A 14,983-nucleotide genomic window follows, 5' to 3' on the forward strand; every position below is an offset into this window, starting at 1 on the left:
TCCAACTGTAACTCTCGCTGCCTGACCTTTTGAAGGGGGGGGGTCACACAGGGCCCTCGCCGGCTGAATGCCCTCCATAGACACCAAGCACTCCGCCAGGTAGAAGATGAATTTGAAAAGTGGTTTTCAAAGCCCTGATGGTGCCCCAAAAGTGGTTCAAAGCGGGGAACCAATTGGTTCTGTGATGGTCGCAATAATATATATATACATATATATATATATATTAGTGCTGTCAATATATTTAAAAGAATTAACTAATTAATCTCACAATTTTCTGTAATTAATCTAGATTAATCTAGATTAATAATAATTAATCTAATCTGTAATTAATCTAGATTAATAATAATTAATCTAATCTGTAATTAATCTAGATTAATTAATCAATAAATTAATCTGAGAGTAGTCTCGCGGCTGCAACCGTGTTACGAGCACTGTCAGTGCCAAGTGTGGTGAGCTTCTCCTTTATTTCCCATTCGTTTGCAACATCCAGAAAATGGTCAGCGCATGGCCTCAGCGTGGTGGCGCTCCTCTGTTTTACTCACAGTTAGAGCAAAATGACTGCAAAGTCCATTCTTTATCGATAAAACGCGCTGTGACTCCCAAGCGGTTATCATTGTTCACAGAAGTCCAGTGGTCATCTGTGAGAGCGATGTCCGCTGCTTCCTCAAGCGTGTTCCTCCGCCGGGCCCTCTCGTCCTCATACAAAGTGTGTATTCTTGACACTATGGTTCCTCTCGAGGGTGGATTATGAGAGCTGTCTCCCGATGCCGCTCGAATAACTCCGCTCTCTCCGTCCGTCGTCTCCAGCCGTGTTAATTGGGCGGCAGTTTCTCGCTATCCACATAACCAAGGAATCGGTTATCTTCTCACTTACAGGTTTAGCCGCCCACGAGCACCGCACTCCATTAGCGTAGATTGACAAGGCCCCGTGGAGGTAACTTCAGCAGGGTGTTTTGCTCTGAGATGATACGGCAAAGATGAACTACTTCTATGGTAGTTGAATTCGGCTTTGCTTTCCAAGTGTGCAAATTACTTTTGATTTCTCCAACGAGCCTTCGGGCAATTTTTTTTAAGTTGAAACTTTCCTCCTAAAAGTCTGTCTTTGTCCATCTTCGCGCCAGCGAATGCGCTCTAACCAGGCGGCTTGCTTTGTGTAGTTTGGCTGCACACGCGAACAGAGGTCAGGGGTCAGCTGCCACAGGAACTGGCTAAACTGCGTTAACGGCATAATTTTTTTTTTAACGCGTTACAAAATTGTAATTAATCTCCAAAATTAACGCGTTCAATTTTGACAGCACTAATATATATATATATATATATATATTAGATATATAGGCCTATATATAGGCCTATATTTTTTTTGTATATTCTTTTTTTATTATATATATATATATATATATATATATGTTATATATATATAACACCTTTTAAATATTTATATATATATATATATATATATATATATATAAATATTTAAAAGGTGTTATCAAATGAAAGGTTACGGTTTGATTCTGTCGTGTGTGTGTGTGTTTAAAGACTGAACAGCTGAACGCTGTGTTGAACAAACAGTTTGCTCCTCTTATTAATTCCCTCCATGCTCCATGCGTGCGTGCGACACACCAACGAGTGCTTTGCTTCTTTCACCGCACCGACAACATTTTGTGTGGGTGGGGCCCCGGGGGCCCCCAGTACCTCCTCGGGGTGGAACACGGCTCAACCGAACCGCACGGGGCGTGCGGGCCCTTGTTTCGAGGGGGGGTTCAGCACGCCGTCGGGCTGCGGGGCGGGGCGGGGCCATCAGGCCAACGGCGCCCCCAGGCCCCCCCCCCCCCCACGGGGCGACGCCTGGGGGACGACACACACACACCTCGGTCGGCCCCCGTTGTGTTGACGCCCCCTCTCTGCCCCCCGGGGGCCGGTTGAGGGGGGAACAGGGCGAGAACCACGGCGTGTTGTCGTCTCTCTCGCTCTCTCTCTCTCTCGCTCTCTCTCTCTCTCTTGTCGTCTCGTTATTCTCTCTCTATCACTCTCTCTTGCTCGCGATCTCTCTCTGTCGCTCTCTCTCTCTCTCTTTTTGTCATCTTGTTCTCTCTCTCTCTCTCTCTTGTCTTCTCTCTCTCTCTCTCTCGTCGTCTCGTTATTCTCTCTCTATCACTCTCTCTTGCTCACGATCTTTCTCTGTCGCTCTCTCTCTCTCTCTTTTTGTCATCTTGTTCTCTCTCTCTCTTTTGTCTTCTCTCTCTCTCTCTCTCTATTTGTCATCTCATTCTCTCTCTCTTTTGTCATCTCTCTCTCTCTCTCTCTCTCTGTCTCTCTCTCTATTTGTCATCTCATTCTCTCTCTCTTTTGTCATCTCTCTCTCTCTCTCTCTCTCTGTCTCTCTCTCTATTTGTCATCTCATTCTCTCTCTCTCTTTTGTCATCTCTCTCTCTGTCTCGCCTGGGGCTTACCTAGGGCTGCCCAATGATTTAGAGAATGCTATTGTTCTGTCTCTATGGGTGTGTGTGTGTGTGTGTGTGTGTGTGTATATAATGCCGCCACTGATGTCTTTCCACATAAGCGGCTGTACGTGTGCCGGCAAGTAGGTGAGCTAGTAGGTTTTTTTTTCCCGCGTGACACAAGCCAAGTGTGAGATTGACCGTGATGCGGGTGGATCAATAGATCAAGGGGTAGCTCAATAGCTCCTAGATTGATGCCATTTGGCATCTATCCAGAGGTTTTACACCGTGGCGGCAGAGACATGAATATCAATGCATAGATATGTGTACACATGGACGGCTGAACCAAAGCTGCCCTCGCGAAACGATGAGTCCGACCCACGATGAAGTGAGGCTCACTCGAAAGTTCAGCCACGGACTTTATGATTCGGTTCATCCCATGTGTGCGTGCGTGTGCATGTCTCTGTGCGTGTGTGTGTGTGTGTGTGTGTGTGTGTCTGTATTGCTGTGTGTGTGTGTGTGTGTGTGTGTGTGTGTGTGTGTCTGTGACTGTCTGTCTATCTGTATGGGTCTGTCTGTCTGTAAGTGTGTGTGTCGGTGTCTGTCGGTCTGTCTCTATGTGTGTGTGTGTGTGTGTGTGTGTGCGTGCATGTGTGTGTGTGTGTGCGTGCAAGTTTGTGTGTGTGTGTGTGTGTGTGTGCGCACGTGTGTGTGTGCATGCGCACATGTGTGTGTGTGTGTGTGTGTGTGCGTGCACGTGTGTGTGTGTGTGTGTGCGTGCACACGTGTGTGTGTGTGTGTGTGTGCGTGCGCACATGTGTGTGTGTGTGTGTGTGTGCACACGTGTGTGTGTGTGTGTGTGTGCGTGCACACGTGTGTGTGTGTCAGTGTGTGCATGCCACCCGCCCATCCATTTTCTGTTCCCCTGTCCTGAGAATAAGTAACTCCCATGAAAAATGCTGATTGTTTCTGCTACCGCTGCTAACCCCTGGTAGCATGTGGCCTTTAAAATCCCAAGCACTTCCAATTACCCCCACACACCCTCCCCCCCCCCCCCCGGCACCCCCTTATCGCCTTACTGCCTCCCACTGTTTCATCCAGACAGGGGTCGCCCCCTGCAGAGCTGCATTAAAATGCGCACCTGGTGTCTCCACTAGTGAACAATGCCATTCTACATTACCTTATACTCCCCCCCCTCTCCTCTCTGCTCACCGGGCGTCTCGGCGGCTCTTTGTTTACAGGCCCCGCAGTGGCTTCCTGGACGGACGGGAAAATGTCATGGAATGCTAATAGCCTGCTAGCGCTCCTCTGACAGCGGCCGCACCGTCAGTCAAAGCTGAATCTATTCAGCGCCGCCGCCCGTCCGTCAATGTCATACAGGCAAACATTACCCGGCATTGCGCTATTGACATATTATGAATGACAATTTTTTAATCAAATTCCACACGTGAATGAATATTTCCCCCCCCCCCCCCAGCCCCCCAGCCCCCCAGCCCCTGCCACAACTCCGTGGCCGCTCTCTGTGCGAGCACAACACAACACGATGGCGGAGATAGGGAACGACTTTAAACACATCACCGGATCTCTTTTAGTGTCTACCGGAGGGGGGAGAACACACCCGTTCGCTGCACTCTGCACTCACAGGGAAGGCTTTTGATTTGAAATGACTAGCGGTGTGAATTATTATCTTTTTTTTTTGCCTCAAAGCGTTATTTGTCTCCAGTGTTTACCAGACGTTTAACAGGAAATAACATTGTTGTCCAACCGTCTGATGGGGGGGGGGGGGGGGGGGGGGGATAATAAACAAGATACAATCAACTATGTCAATTAAAACAAAGCCAAAACACACAGTGGAGGTAGATTAAAGGGATACACCAAAGGCATCTCTAAATTGGGTGTTTGCCTGTCTTACCAAGGTGCAAACGAGTTCTTCGATTCCGAGATATATAATTTTTCGTCCAGAAGGGGGGTTCACTGTTAGCATGTGCATTCCCCTAGCAAACGCCATTGACTCGCGGTTCCAGTAGCCTAGCTCCTCTTCCCTCGATGGGAATGCTCTTTGAAGAGCATTTCCAAGAAGGTTGTAGATACAAATTCAAAGATTATCGGACACTATTTACATTGCCGAGATTTAGGCTATCTTCGATGCAGAAGGAGGAATTTCTCGTCTGAATCCAGGTGAGACAGGCAAACGCTAACTGACAGACATCTCGGCATATCCCTTCAACCCGTGTTATTTTTAACATTTGTATCCATCATCACTAACAAATCAACACATCGTCCTCCCTCTGTATTCTTCCATGACGTGTGCGCAGTTTGCACCCCCACAGAGAGCCGCTCCTCTCCGTGATCTCCCCTTGTCTACTCATGGATGTGACATAAATGAATCCCTCTCATGTGCTGCCATCTGAGCCATGTTGATGCAAAACTTGGGGCTGAATAATTTATCCGTCTGCCCGTCGGAAAAAAAGCCAAAGCCGCGGCTGCCATCGCGTGCGTGTGTGCGTGCGTGCGCGCGTGAGTGTGTGCGCGTGCGTGCGTGCGTGCGCGCCGCCGCGCATAATAATAAAAAGGGAGCGCTCATGGTCGGGGACGCGCACCCTCTGGCGTCACTGGCGACGTCTGTGTCGCGTGATAAGGAGCGAGCGACGAGCGGCATCGGCAACATAGCGGGGGATATGGAGGTGGGCGGCCGCAGGGAGACATGGATCTGCCCCCCGCGGCGGCAACAATGGTCCACACACACACACACACACACACACACACACACAGGTAATGCTAGGTGTGGGAGTGACAACCATGCCTCCCGTCCGCTCGTAAACCCGATGGCTGCAGCCCCCCCCCCCCCCCCCACGCCCGTCCCTCCGACCGGGGGGTCAGTAAAGGAAATGGCGGGAAAACATAAAAAAATGAAGAATAAAAGTGCATCTTGTGCAACGTTTTCGGAGCACGACGAGCGTAATTAATTTAAAGGGTTTGGGGCTATTCCTGAGATTGATTAATGGGCTAATTGTCTGACTGATAGGGTATTATCTCCTCCTCGCGTTGAATCTCATGCAGGCCTTCCTTTCCGCCCGGAGCGGTGCGCGGCGTCTGCCTCTCTCTGCTCGCCGCTTCGCCGGCGCACTGACGACAAAAACCCATCACGGCACCATCTTGAAAGCTTCACGCACGTTGTGTTTTTTGTTATAAGTCTCTCCGCAGTTTTTGTTGGAAGCTTCGATAAAGGGGGGGTGAAAGCGCGTGTTGCTAATCTCGTGTGATGGAATGTGACAGATGGACTGCGTGACGGCACTGATGTTAATCGGATTCATCGGCCCGAGGAAAAAAAACGGAAGACATCGGAAAATAGTCCACACGAATTCTGAGGAAGTTAGTTGAAAAAAGGCGGGAAGGGGGGAGGGGGTGGTGCAATAATTATAGACTTGAGGTTCTCTTTCTAAACCAGTAACCATTGAATAATGAACAGATGCTACTCTTTCTGGGGGGAAAACGTATGCAACGCCTTCCCGAGAAGCCGGGGGAGACAGAAAATGAATGTGAACCCTTTTAGTGCTAAGCCAATTCATAATTACATAGCTTATTAGCTTGCAAGAGTAGATGCAAACAGCAGCGCACATCAAACAGCCCATTGATTTTCTCAAAAATGTGCTTGCCTAATCAGCCTCACACGTTACAGAACTCTGATCAAATGGTTTCTGTTGCCACGCGCTGATGGATTTCTACCAAGTGTGTGTTGTGTAGAAACAAAAGCCACCCTTTTTGCGGAAAATAAATCAAAACAACTTATCGGGAAACGTCATTTGCTCCGCGGCCAGAATTCTAACGCTAAGGTCACAAGCAAGAGCAGTAGGTGTTAGCGTGGCGGAATAGCTGGAAAGTTTTGGGTTGCCAACCCTGATGTCCACCATCTGGGTCCTTCTAGAAACCTGCTCTTTAAGGAAAAACATAAAATAAAAATGATCACTGTGAAATGCTTTGAATAAAAGTTTTGGATAAAAGTTTTAGCTCAAAGAATAGTAAATAGTATATTTGAGCGTTCCTATGAGAAAGCCTCAACCTAAGTTTAAACTCAACACAAGATGAAGCGGCCATTTTGAATTTTAAACGATGACGACGATGAGGATGAAGGGCGGTGATCAGATATGTTCTGAAGACCCAATCAGCGAGTGGGCAGGCCAACACACGTTGACCTTTACAGCTACCGTCCAAAGGCGGCTTTCTCATCATATCAAAATATTCTTCAATTGCGCAAATGCCCTTTTCCTCACTTGTCCTGTGTCCCCCCCCCCCCATCCCCATCTCTCCCCCCCTCACTGCTGTTTGAGGTCATGGTGGAAAAAGAAGCCAGTTTGAAGAGAACAAGGACCATTTCAATCAGAATTCATGGTTGAATATTCAGGCTCAACACATGAAAACCATTACCTTATTTAACATAGACACCATTAAACATGAACACCATTACTACATTGAGACTGTTAGAGACTGTTACTTAATTCACTGGGAATTAAGTGATTGGCAATTATGACTACTGTATTAACTAATGTCACTGAACGGTTGATTAATGTGTAGTGTGACCTGAAAACAATTTGTACAGTGTTACCTAAAAACTTGAAAAATCAGTTTACACTGATTATATTGTTCCTATTAGTAAACCTCTGATCTAAGCCTGACTGATGGGATTAGAACCAATAAATTCCTCACCTTGAGAGGGGATTGGTTATTTATTTTACAAAATGTAATATTAATGTCTGAAGCACATGAGGTGCCTTGTGCAATTTATGTTCTAAATTCATCTGCATAAATAGCATAACTTAATCACCCCATTTGGTAAATGATGTTCTTTATGATTATGGTTCCTATTACAATGATTATTAAATCGTAGTGTTATTTTCATTGAACAATCGAGTGGGTAAGCTGCCAATAAAGCAATAAATAGTTTTCTCTTATCAACCTTTCAAAAGTTATGATGATAAATGGGCAATTGCCAAGACAATCTTTAGCTCAATTATGCTAATGTGAAGTGATATATTTTAAAAATGAATATGCTGAGGGCCAGGCAACTGACCTTTCATGTACTTGCCAAGCACTTGCACGCACACAGACACCCAGTCACAGACACACACACATACACACACACAGACATATCACGTTCAAGTCCCACAGCTCCTTTTGTGCGTTGCTCTTGACAGCAGAATGAGGTTCATGCAGTTTCCCTCTTAAGCACCTACATAAAACACGTCTCCAGATCCAGCCGTCCTGCAATCATGTCCTCCTCATATCTCGCGTTCAGATCTGGCCCCTTACTATCTCTTAAAATGGCCATAAAAAAAGCTACGTCACTGCTGCAGAGAACGAGGCTGTGAGCTTTCAAAATGACCCCACCCCAGTGCTTGAAGTAGTGCCACGTGAACACCGATAGAACGGAAATAACCTCACTTGATTATGTTAGTCGTTAAGAAATCAATAACTGATATAATAATAAATGAGTGACAAAATCAGCCTTTTCTGACATCACAAGTGGGCGTGTCCACCTAGATGTGTAACGGATAAATGAGCAACGTTTGCTACGGTCCACTGGGTAGGCTGGCAGATCTGTCCAGCACACATCTAGGTGGACTCGCCCACTTATGATGTCAAAACAGGCAGATTTTCAAAACGGCTTGTAACGTCTAATCACACTCACACCTGGTGGTATAATATGTCACCTTTAAGAACAGATCCTGTGAGAAATTTGAATAGCATTAGCATAGGAATGGCTTCTAAGACAACGTGGAGAAAAAAAAGTATTCAAAACCACGCACTGTCCACGCACAACTCATTTCCGTTGGGAACAAGAGTTCTTTTTTTTTTTTGGTGTTGAAATATCATTTCAATGGATGGCTGAGCTCCTGGCTCAGCGCGTGCTGGACAGATATCATTTGAAAAATGTACCGGCGTCAAGTCCCTGACACGTTATGCTGACACCCAGTTCCGCTTTACGGCGTCTGGACCTTCGATCGCTTCAACGGACCCACTGTAACACAATTATAACGCAGTTAGTGCGACAAAGGGGGCCGACAACTGAGAAAATTAAATTGGCTTGTACCTGCAGGCTATTTCTGTCAGGGGGGTTTATGCGGGTGTACAGGGTCTCTGTAGCAATCTATCAACACTTTTCTATCCCACCGGGAAGTAGTGTCAATTGTCGGAACGAGGGCTGGAAATCGTAAAACGAATGGCCGACGACATGATATGTATCTTTTTTTTATGAGTTGCAAAATGTTCGAAATTTGCTTGAAGTTTCTTTAGCAATTATTCCAACTGTTTGATTAGCGTGGTCAGGTAAAATTGATAAACGTGTCCATGTGTCTTCGTTGTGTGTCTTCGTGTTGTCGGAAGCGCCCACACCACTCAAAAGGAAAAATTGCCCAAAGGGAGGACACTTATATTTAGCACTGCATTGTTGTGTTATTGCACCGTACTTAAGAATACAATCTTGGCCCAATATTTATCTGTGATCATGAATACGTCTATCTCAGAATAACTCAATGAAAATTGGGATAGTTAATCTCTTGGCGTATCCTTCGATAAGTTCTGAGAGAAAAGTCATTAGCACTTGGTACGGAAGTCTCATTAAGTGTTCGCTACACACGCTGTATTCAGAAAATAAGTGAAAACGTCGTTAGGACGTTTCTTTTCCCAGGCCGTCTTATCTGGCATTACGGCTGAAAATCGCTTACTATCGCTCGTTATCAATCGCCCCCACTTTCTGTTAAGTTGTTTGTTTACCCCAAACTTTTGATGTTATTCATTTCCCTAATATTGACTGTCTGTGGAGTGCAGTCGAGTGTACAATTTTAATTGTGTGCCGAGATCTATGTGCGTGTCCCTGGGGGCCTGCGGGGCTGGGAGGGGGAGGGGTGGGGATATGGATCTGGTTCACACTGGCCCTTACTGCCTTGAGCACATATTGATCAGGGTCGGAGAAACATGTAAACAGTGACTCATGTGGACGCAAGACCAGCCTGTGTGTGTGTGTGTCTCTTTCCCTCTGGCTTTGTCCTTCTCTCATTATGACTCTCTACCTATCTATGCCTCTCTCTCTCTTTCTCTGTCTCTCTCTCTCTTTATGACTCTGCCTCTCTGTCTCGCTCTTTGTCTCTCTCTCTCCTTCTCGCTCTCCCTCTCTCTCTCTATGGCTCTCTCCCTCTCTCATGCCAACTCCCACATCACTTCTCTGGAGATTAAATTGACCCCTCTTCATTATTCCTCTCCTTCCCAAAAGGAATAATGGATGGTGTTTGAAATGGTTCGAAAGCACAAATCGAAAATCGGAGAGGAGTTTTGGATGAAAGTCAAAGTGAAACCGAGAGAAAAAAAAACATGAGAGGAAGAGGAGAGGAGGAAGACAATTGAGAATAGCTGGTGCACTTAAGCAGACACTGCTCGCCTTTAAAGAACCCAAACCCATTGAAAATGGATGCTGCAAACGTAGTATTGAACGTGCTCCGATAGATCAAATTACGGTCAACAAGGATGGTGTTGAATGATGTGTATTATTCACCCCACCCCCAACCCCCCTCCCACCAGACATGTGTACCAATTACCCAGGACACCAAAAAATAGAAAATAAGGGCTCCCTATTTCATCTCATGCCGGGGTAATTAAAGCAGAGTTTGTAAGTCATTGTTGTGGAGGGCTGTGCGACTCCGACAAGAGCTAAGAAACGTCTGGGAGTTAACAAAGGCGACAATGATGAAGCTCAGGCGCTGTGTCTCTGGGTCCCGGTTACTCCCGTAAACACGTACTATTTCAGGGCTTCTCGGGTGCAGGTGTCCCATTATATTTGACACCCTTGTAAAGGTGCGTACAGGAGAGTCCGCCGCGTGGACCGCTATTGAGGCCAAGCCGTTCTCTCTCAGTCCCTCCAGAGTCTCTCTTCCTCTGACTCTGAGTGGCTCTGGCTCTCTCTCTAATCTCAGCAGATGCTGCTGGGTCTTAAAGAAAAAGCACATGGATCCAAAACGCCATTGTCCTAGGTGCTATAAACCAAAAGCAGAACGTCCCAACAAAAGGGCCGAATATCATTTTTCACGAGCGGTCGATTGACTACAGCTCGGTTTTCGTTCACATCTTCCCTCATGGATAAAAGTAAAAACGCCGCAGACGTAATGCCAGGGTAACGTACTTTGTGTCGTAGTTGTTAACACCAGTGCCGCCGCCCCCTCCCTTCCAAGCGGCGGTCAGGGTAGAAGGTTTTGCCGAGCCCCACTTAAGAGGAAAAGCTCTTTCCGTCTGCTGTTGGCCCTTACTCTTGAGGCCAGAGTTAACCAAACTGGGGCTGCGTTAGAAGACAGATAGAGTTGTTTCTCGCGGGGTCAAGAGGTTCCCATCACGACATCCTGCCCTGTATCCCCCCCACAAGCCAATGAGAGGGTCAGCTTCCTCAGTGGAGGAACGGAGCGAGGCTACGGCGTGACACGGTGGGAGGGTTAAGGCGAGGTCAATGCAATGGGGAGTGAGGGGAATGTTTCAGCGCCCCGTTCGATGACGGAGCCAGGTCGTAATTTGAGCTTGTTTTGAAAGTGTGCTTTCAAAAAATTGCGGTGGGCGGTGGGAGGGGGGGGCTTGGTGTGGGTCAACCGGAGGGAGTTTATCTGTTTTATGGTTTGTTTCTCTCCGCGATATTCCCCATTCTGGCGGAGAAGTTTGCCTAAAATCAATATTTTCATCTGCAGAAGTGAAACCGCCCACACCAACCACACCACCTCTTGGCACTTGTGAGGTTTGTTTCACTTACCCCCGCAAAAAAAAAAACGCGACGTCAGCCATTAACGGAAGCAGACGATCGAAAATGAAAAGGAGACGGTAGTTATTGTGAGAGTCGCAATTCCCGAATCCTGGGATGTCCGGAAGAGACCCGCGCCGACCCAACGGGGTCAGTCCTTGAGATAAATTGGCACATCCAAAGAAAGGCAGGGAGTATATCAGTCAAATAAATGCTGCTCCGATGGCGCCGCGCTGACAGGCCCAATCCCCATTCAGCACGGAGGCCACCGCAGAGGGGACAACCCTGGCAATCATACACCCTCGATCGCCGGGCGGAATTCAAATGAGGCTGGGAGCGTTTCCTTGGAGGCCATTTTGGAGCAAAGGGGGGGTGGGGGGGGGGGGGAACACGCGCACAGCACCAACTCTTGTAACTTAACTTTTTTTTAAGTATATACGTTTCTTTCTGTGGAAGTGTTCGTTTTGGAGACAGTTGGGCTGTAGTTTGACGGTTTCCTTGTGAAGTTGCAGGTGATGTTGGTTACGGCAAAGTGTACAGATGCACCGTCATCAACCATCCAGGAATTTAACAACGGAATGTCAAACTCTGAAGTCGCAAGACTTGGAAGATGGAAGAAGCTGGGAAAATCGGTGGCTTACGATCGTGGGAGTGGCGAGGATCAGGGGAAGGCGTTTTTTGGGAGTGACCAAGAGTGTGTTCCAAGACAAGACCAGGTATGACGTGGACATGGTGTGTTTGAGTTTGAGGTAAATCATTTACATTGGTGAAGTGTTGCTGATGGTAAACACAACATATGGCCCACTCCACTAATCGCCACGTCTGTCAGCTTTGTGAACGTCTTTGAGGTACTCAGTGTTTAGTCTCACCGCAGGAAGCCTGTTCATCTCGAAACAACGACGGAGGGCCGCGTGCTGCGGAAACTTCAGACCAAAGACATGAGAACAACAAAAAATCAATGAATAAACCAACATTTGATGTACATGGCGGTAACACAGCCACCCCAGATGGTCTTTGTGTTTGCTGAATGGAATGCCGCGTTGTCATTGTTCTCCGCACCTCCTATAGACGACGCACACGTCCTGTTTAGTAGTTTGTGTGTGCGCTTCATTAGAGGTGTTTGCTGTTTGTGCGTCGCGACCTTTTCTGCTGAGCGATGGAAAATAAATATTTAATGTTGTTTTTTTTACAAAAACGAAAAAAAAATCAAAACGAAATGCCGGACGTGTTTTAAATTCATAACAGGGGCACCGCGCATCGCTCAAGTGCCTTTCTGGGATGCAAACGAGCAAACAACCAATACAAAAACAAAGGGCCTCTCTTCACTCGGGGGGGCCCCAGCGGCCCCCAGCTTAACACCTTCACACAGAGCTGCACCTATTTAATAAGCACTGTCTTCTCTTGTTTCCTCAATCAATTTGATTGAGGAAAAACACGAACAGGGCAACTTGTCTGTTTACACTCATTAGACGACTTGCATATAAAAGGCCACACAATCCACCCCCCCCCTCCCCCTACCCCACCGGAGGGGAAGACCCCCCCCAGGGCAGATAGGCTTTATTTATTCTGATCTAACATCAGATTTCTCTCTCTCTCTCGCTCTCTCTCTCACTCTCTCTCGTGCTCTCTCTCTCTCTCTCTCTCTCTCTCTCTCATGACGTCACCTGACCATTGCAATCCCACACATTCTTTGGCAGGCTGGCGTCTCAGCCAGAGATTCCAATTAAGATAAGACTAATGAGCGGTGCCTGTAAGTGGCATCCTCTCTAGGGCTATGCAGCTCGAATCCAAATAAAAAAAACAAAAATAAAGACTCAACTTCTTTGTTGTTTTTTCTTTACTTTTAAACTTTAACCTCTGACTCTCGTCAAAGGTCTCCTTGGATTTCTTCCTCGTGTCTCGTTATGTTTCTGGTCTAAAAGTCCGCTCTGACTTACAGACCGGTCCAACTGGCATTGCCATTCCCCCGCCTCTGGTGCGGGGGAACATATTGACTCACTTACAGCCACTCTGTAAATGAGACTGCCCGGGAAAATCAAGGTTGACGGGCGGGGAAGGCAGTTCTTTCATTAATCTCTCAGGGGCATGATGGACATCGGGGGAGGACTCTGAAGGGGGACATTTAGAGTGTAGGGTAGTTTCTCCGATTGACAGAAAGTCTTCCTTCTCCAATCCAAACCTGCCCATCAGGAGGTGCCTCAGCCCTCCCCCCACCCCACCCCCACCCCCACCTCACTCTCTCTCTTACTTATACTCTCTCATGTCTCTGTCTCTGTGTCTCACTCTCTTTCTAACTCTGTCTCTCTCTCTCTCTCTCTCACCCTCTCTCTCTCTCTCTCTCTCTCTCTCTCTCTCTCTCTCTCTCGCTGTCTCTCTCTTCTCTCTTACCCTCTCTCTCTCTCTCTCTCTCTCTCTCTCGCCCCTCCCTCCTCTTCAGTTGGGGTAATTTCCTCGAGGGGCGGCCATCCAGTCCCGTCCCTTCCCTCTATTTCCCGCCCGCCCCCCCCGCCCCGTTTCCTTAACCTAATCACTCACCGACTCCTCCACCCTCCCCGTCTCCCCACCCCGCCCCCACCCACGCCTCATCCCAGAGGTAGGCGCTAGGAAGGTGGCTCCCTGGAACCCCCCCCCCCCGCCCCTCCCCCCCCCGTCCCCGCCCGTCACGTGCAGGATCTCGGTTTAGGAGGTCTTCCAAACTCTCGTCAATGTGTCGCCGTGAGGCACGAGGGAGAAGCGCCCGTCAGCAAAGTGACAGGAAAACCCGCCGTCCCCACACCCCTCCCTGATTCAATACGGATTCAATGTGACCGACTTCACATGTCTCCCTCCTCTTCTTAGCAGGTGGTCCTGATGCAATCCTCTCCCAATTGGAAGTGAAAAGCGTTTTTTTTTTTTCTTTGTGGCGGCTTTTCTCTCTCTGTGTCTTCCGCTCACGATTGAACGCACAATTCTATTGTGAACCCCCCGTTTATTTCTTCAAGACAACAAAGAAAACGGAACGCACAAACCCGGGTCGAAAAGACAATGCACCAAACAAACCGGAAGATAATTCCTATTCTCCTCCTCCCCCCGGCATACAAGCCACGATACAATAACCTCGCCTTCCTCCCTGCAGGTTTCTTTCTTCTCCTCTCTCTCTCTCTCTCTCTCTCTCTCTCGCTCCCCTCCTTTGGCGATTACAGTACGTCCCCCTCCCGGGGACGTACTGTAAAAGGGAGTCGTAAGCCCGAGGAAATCTGGGGCTTGTAACGACCAACAATGCGGGGCTGAGCGCTGAATGGGTCCCGGCGTCCACCAGATAGCTTAGCGCCGGCTCAGGGCCGCATTCCAACAACCGCCTTGAATTCAATTCAAAACTCAGACGCCCACGCCTTAATTGAATTGAGCGGAATGCGAGGGAAAGGCTCATCTTATTTGGCCGATGATTGTCGAAAACGTTACAGCTAATTAAACGGTCTTATTGACTGTGCGGTCTGAGTCGTTTTGAAACTATGAGATTATTATTCGGGGGGGGGGGGGTTTTCGGTTGAGCACTTGATAACGGTTTGCCGCCGCAAGGGATTTGTTTACCCCCGTGGTTTTGGGTTTATGCAAAGCAGGGCGAGGCATGGTCTGTGTGTGTGTGTGTGTGTGTGTGTGTGTGTGTGTGTGTGTGTGTGTGTGTGTGTGTGTGTGTGTGTGTGTGTGTGTGTGTGTGTGTGTGTGCGTGCGTGCGTGCGTGCGTGCGTGTGCGTGCGTGTGTGTGTGTGCACACGCGTTAATGCATGGTGCAAAC

At 47.9% G+C, this 14,983-nt stretch overlaps 1 pseudogene across 1 annotated transcript in view; it reads left to right on the forward strand.

Annotated features, from left to right (window-relative positions):
* The first annotated feature begins 5,020 nt into the window (after positions 1 to 5,020).
* LOC311364236 (heme-binding protein 1-like) overlaps positions 5,021 to 14,983 on the forward strand; it is an 85,648-nt pseudogene continuing 75,685 nt past the window's right edge. The window contains exon 1 of the transcript in view: positions 5,021 to 5,122. The product of the transcript in view is annotated as a heme-binding protein 1-like (transcript). The remainder of the gene's footprint in view (positions 5,123 to 14,983) is intronic.

Source organism: Micromesistius poutassou (genome assembly GCF_964030765.1).
Source record: "Micromesistius poutassou genome assembly, chromosome: 19".
NCBI lineage: Eukaryota > Metazoa > Chordata > Actinopteri > Gadiformes > Gadidae > Micromesistius > Micromesistius poutassou.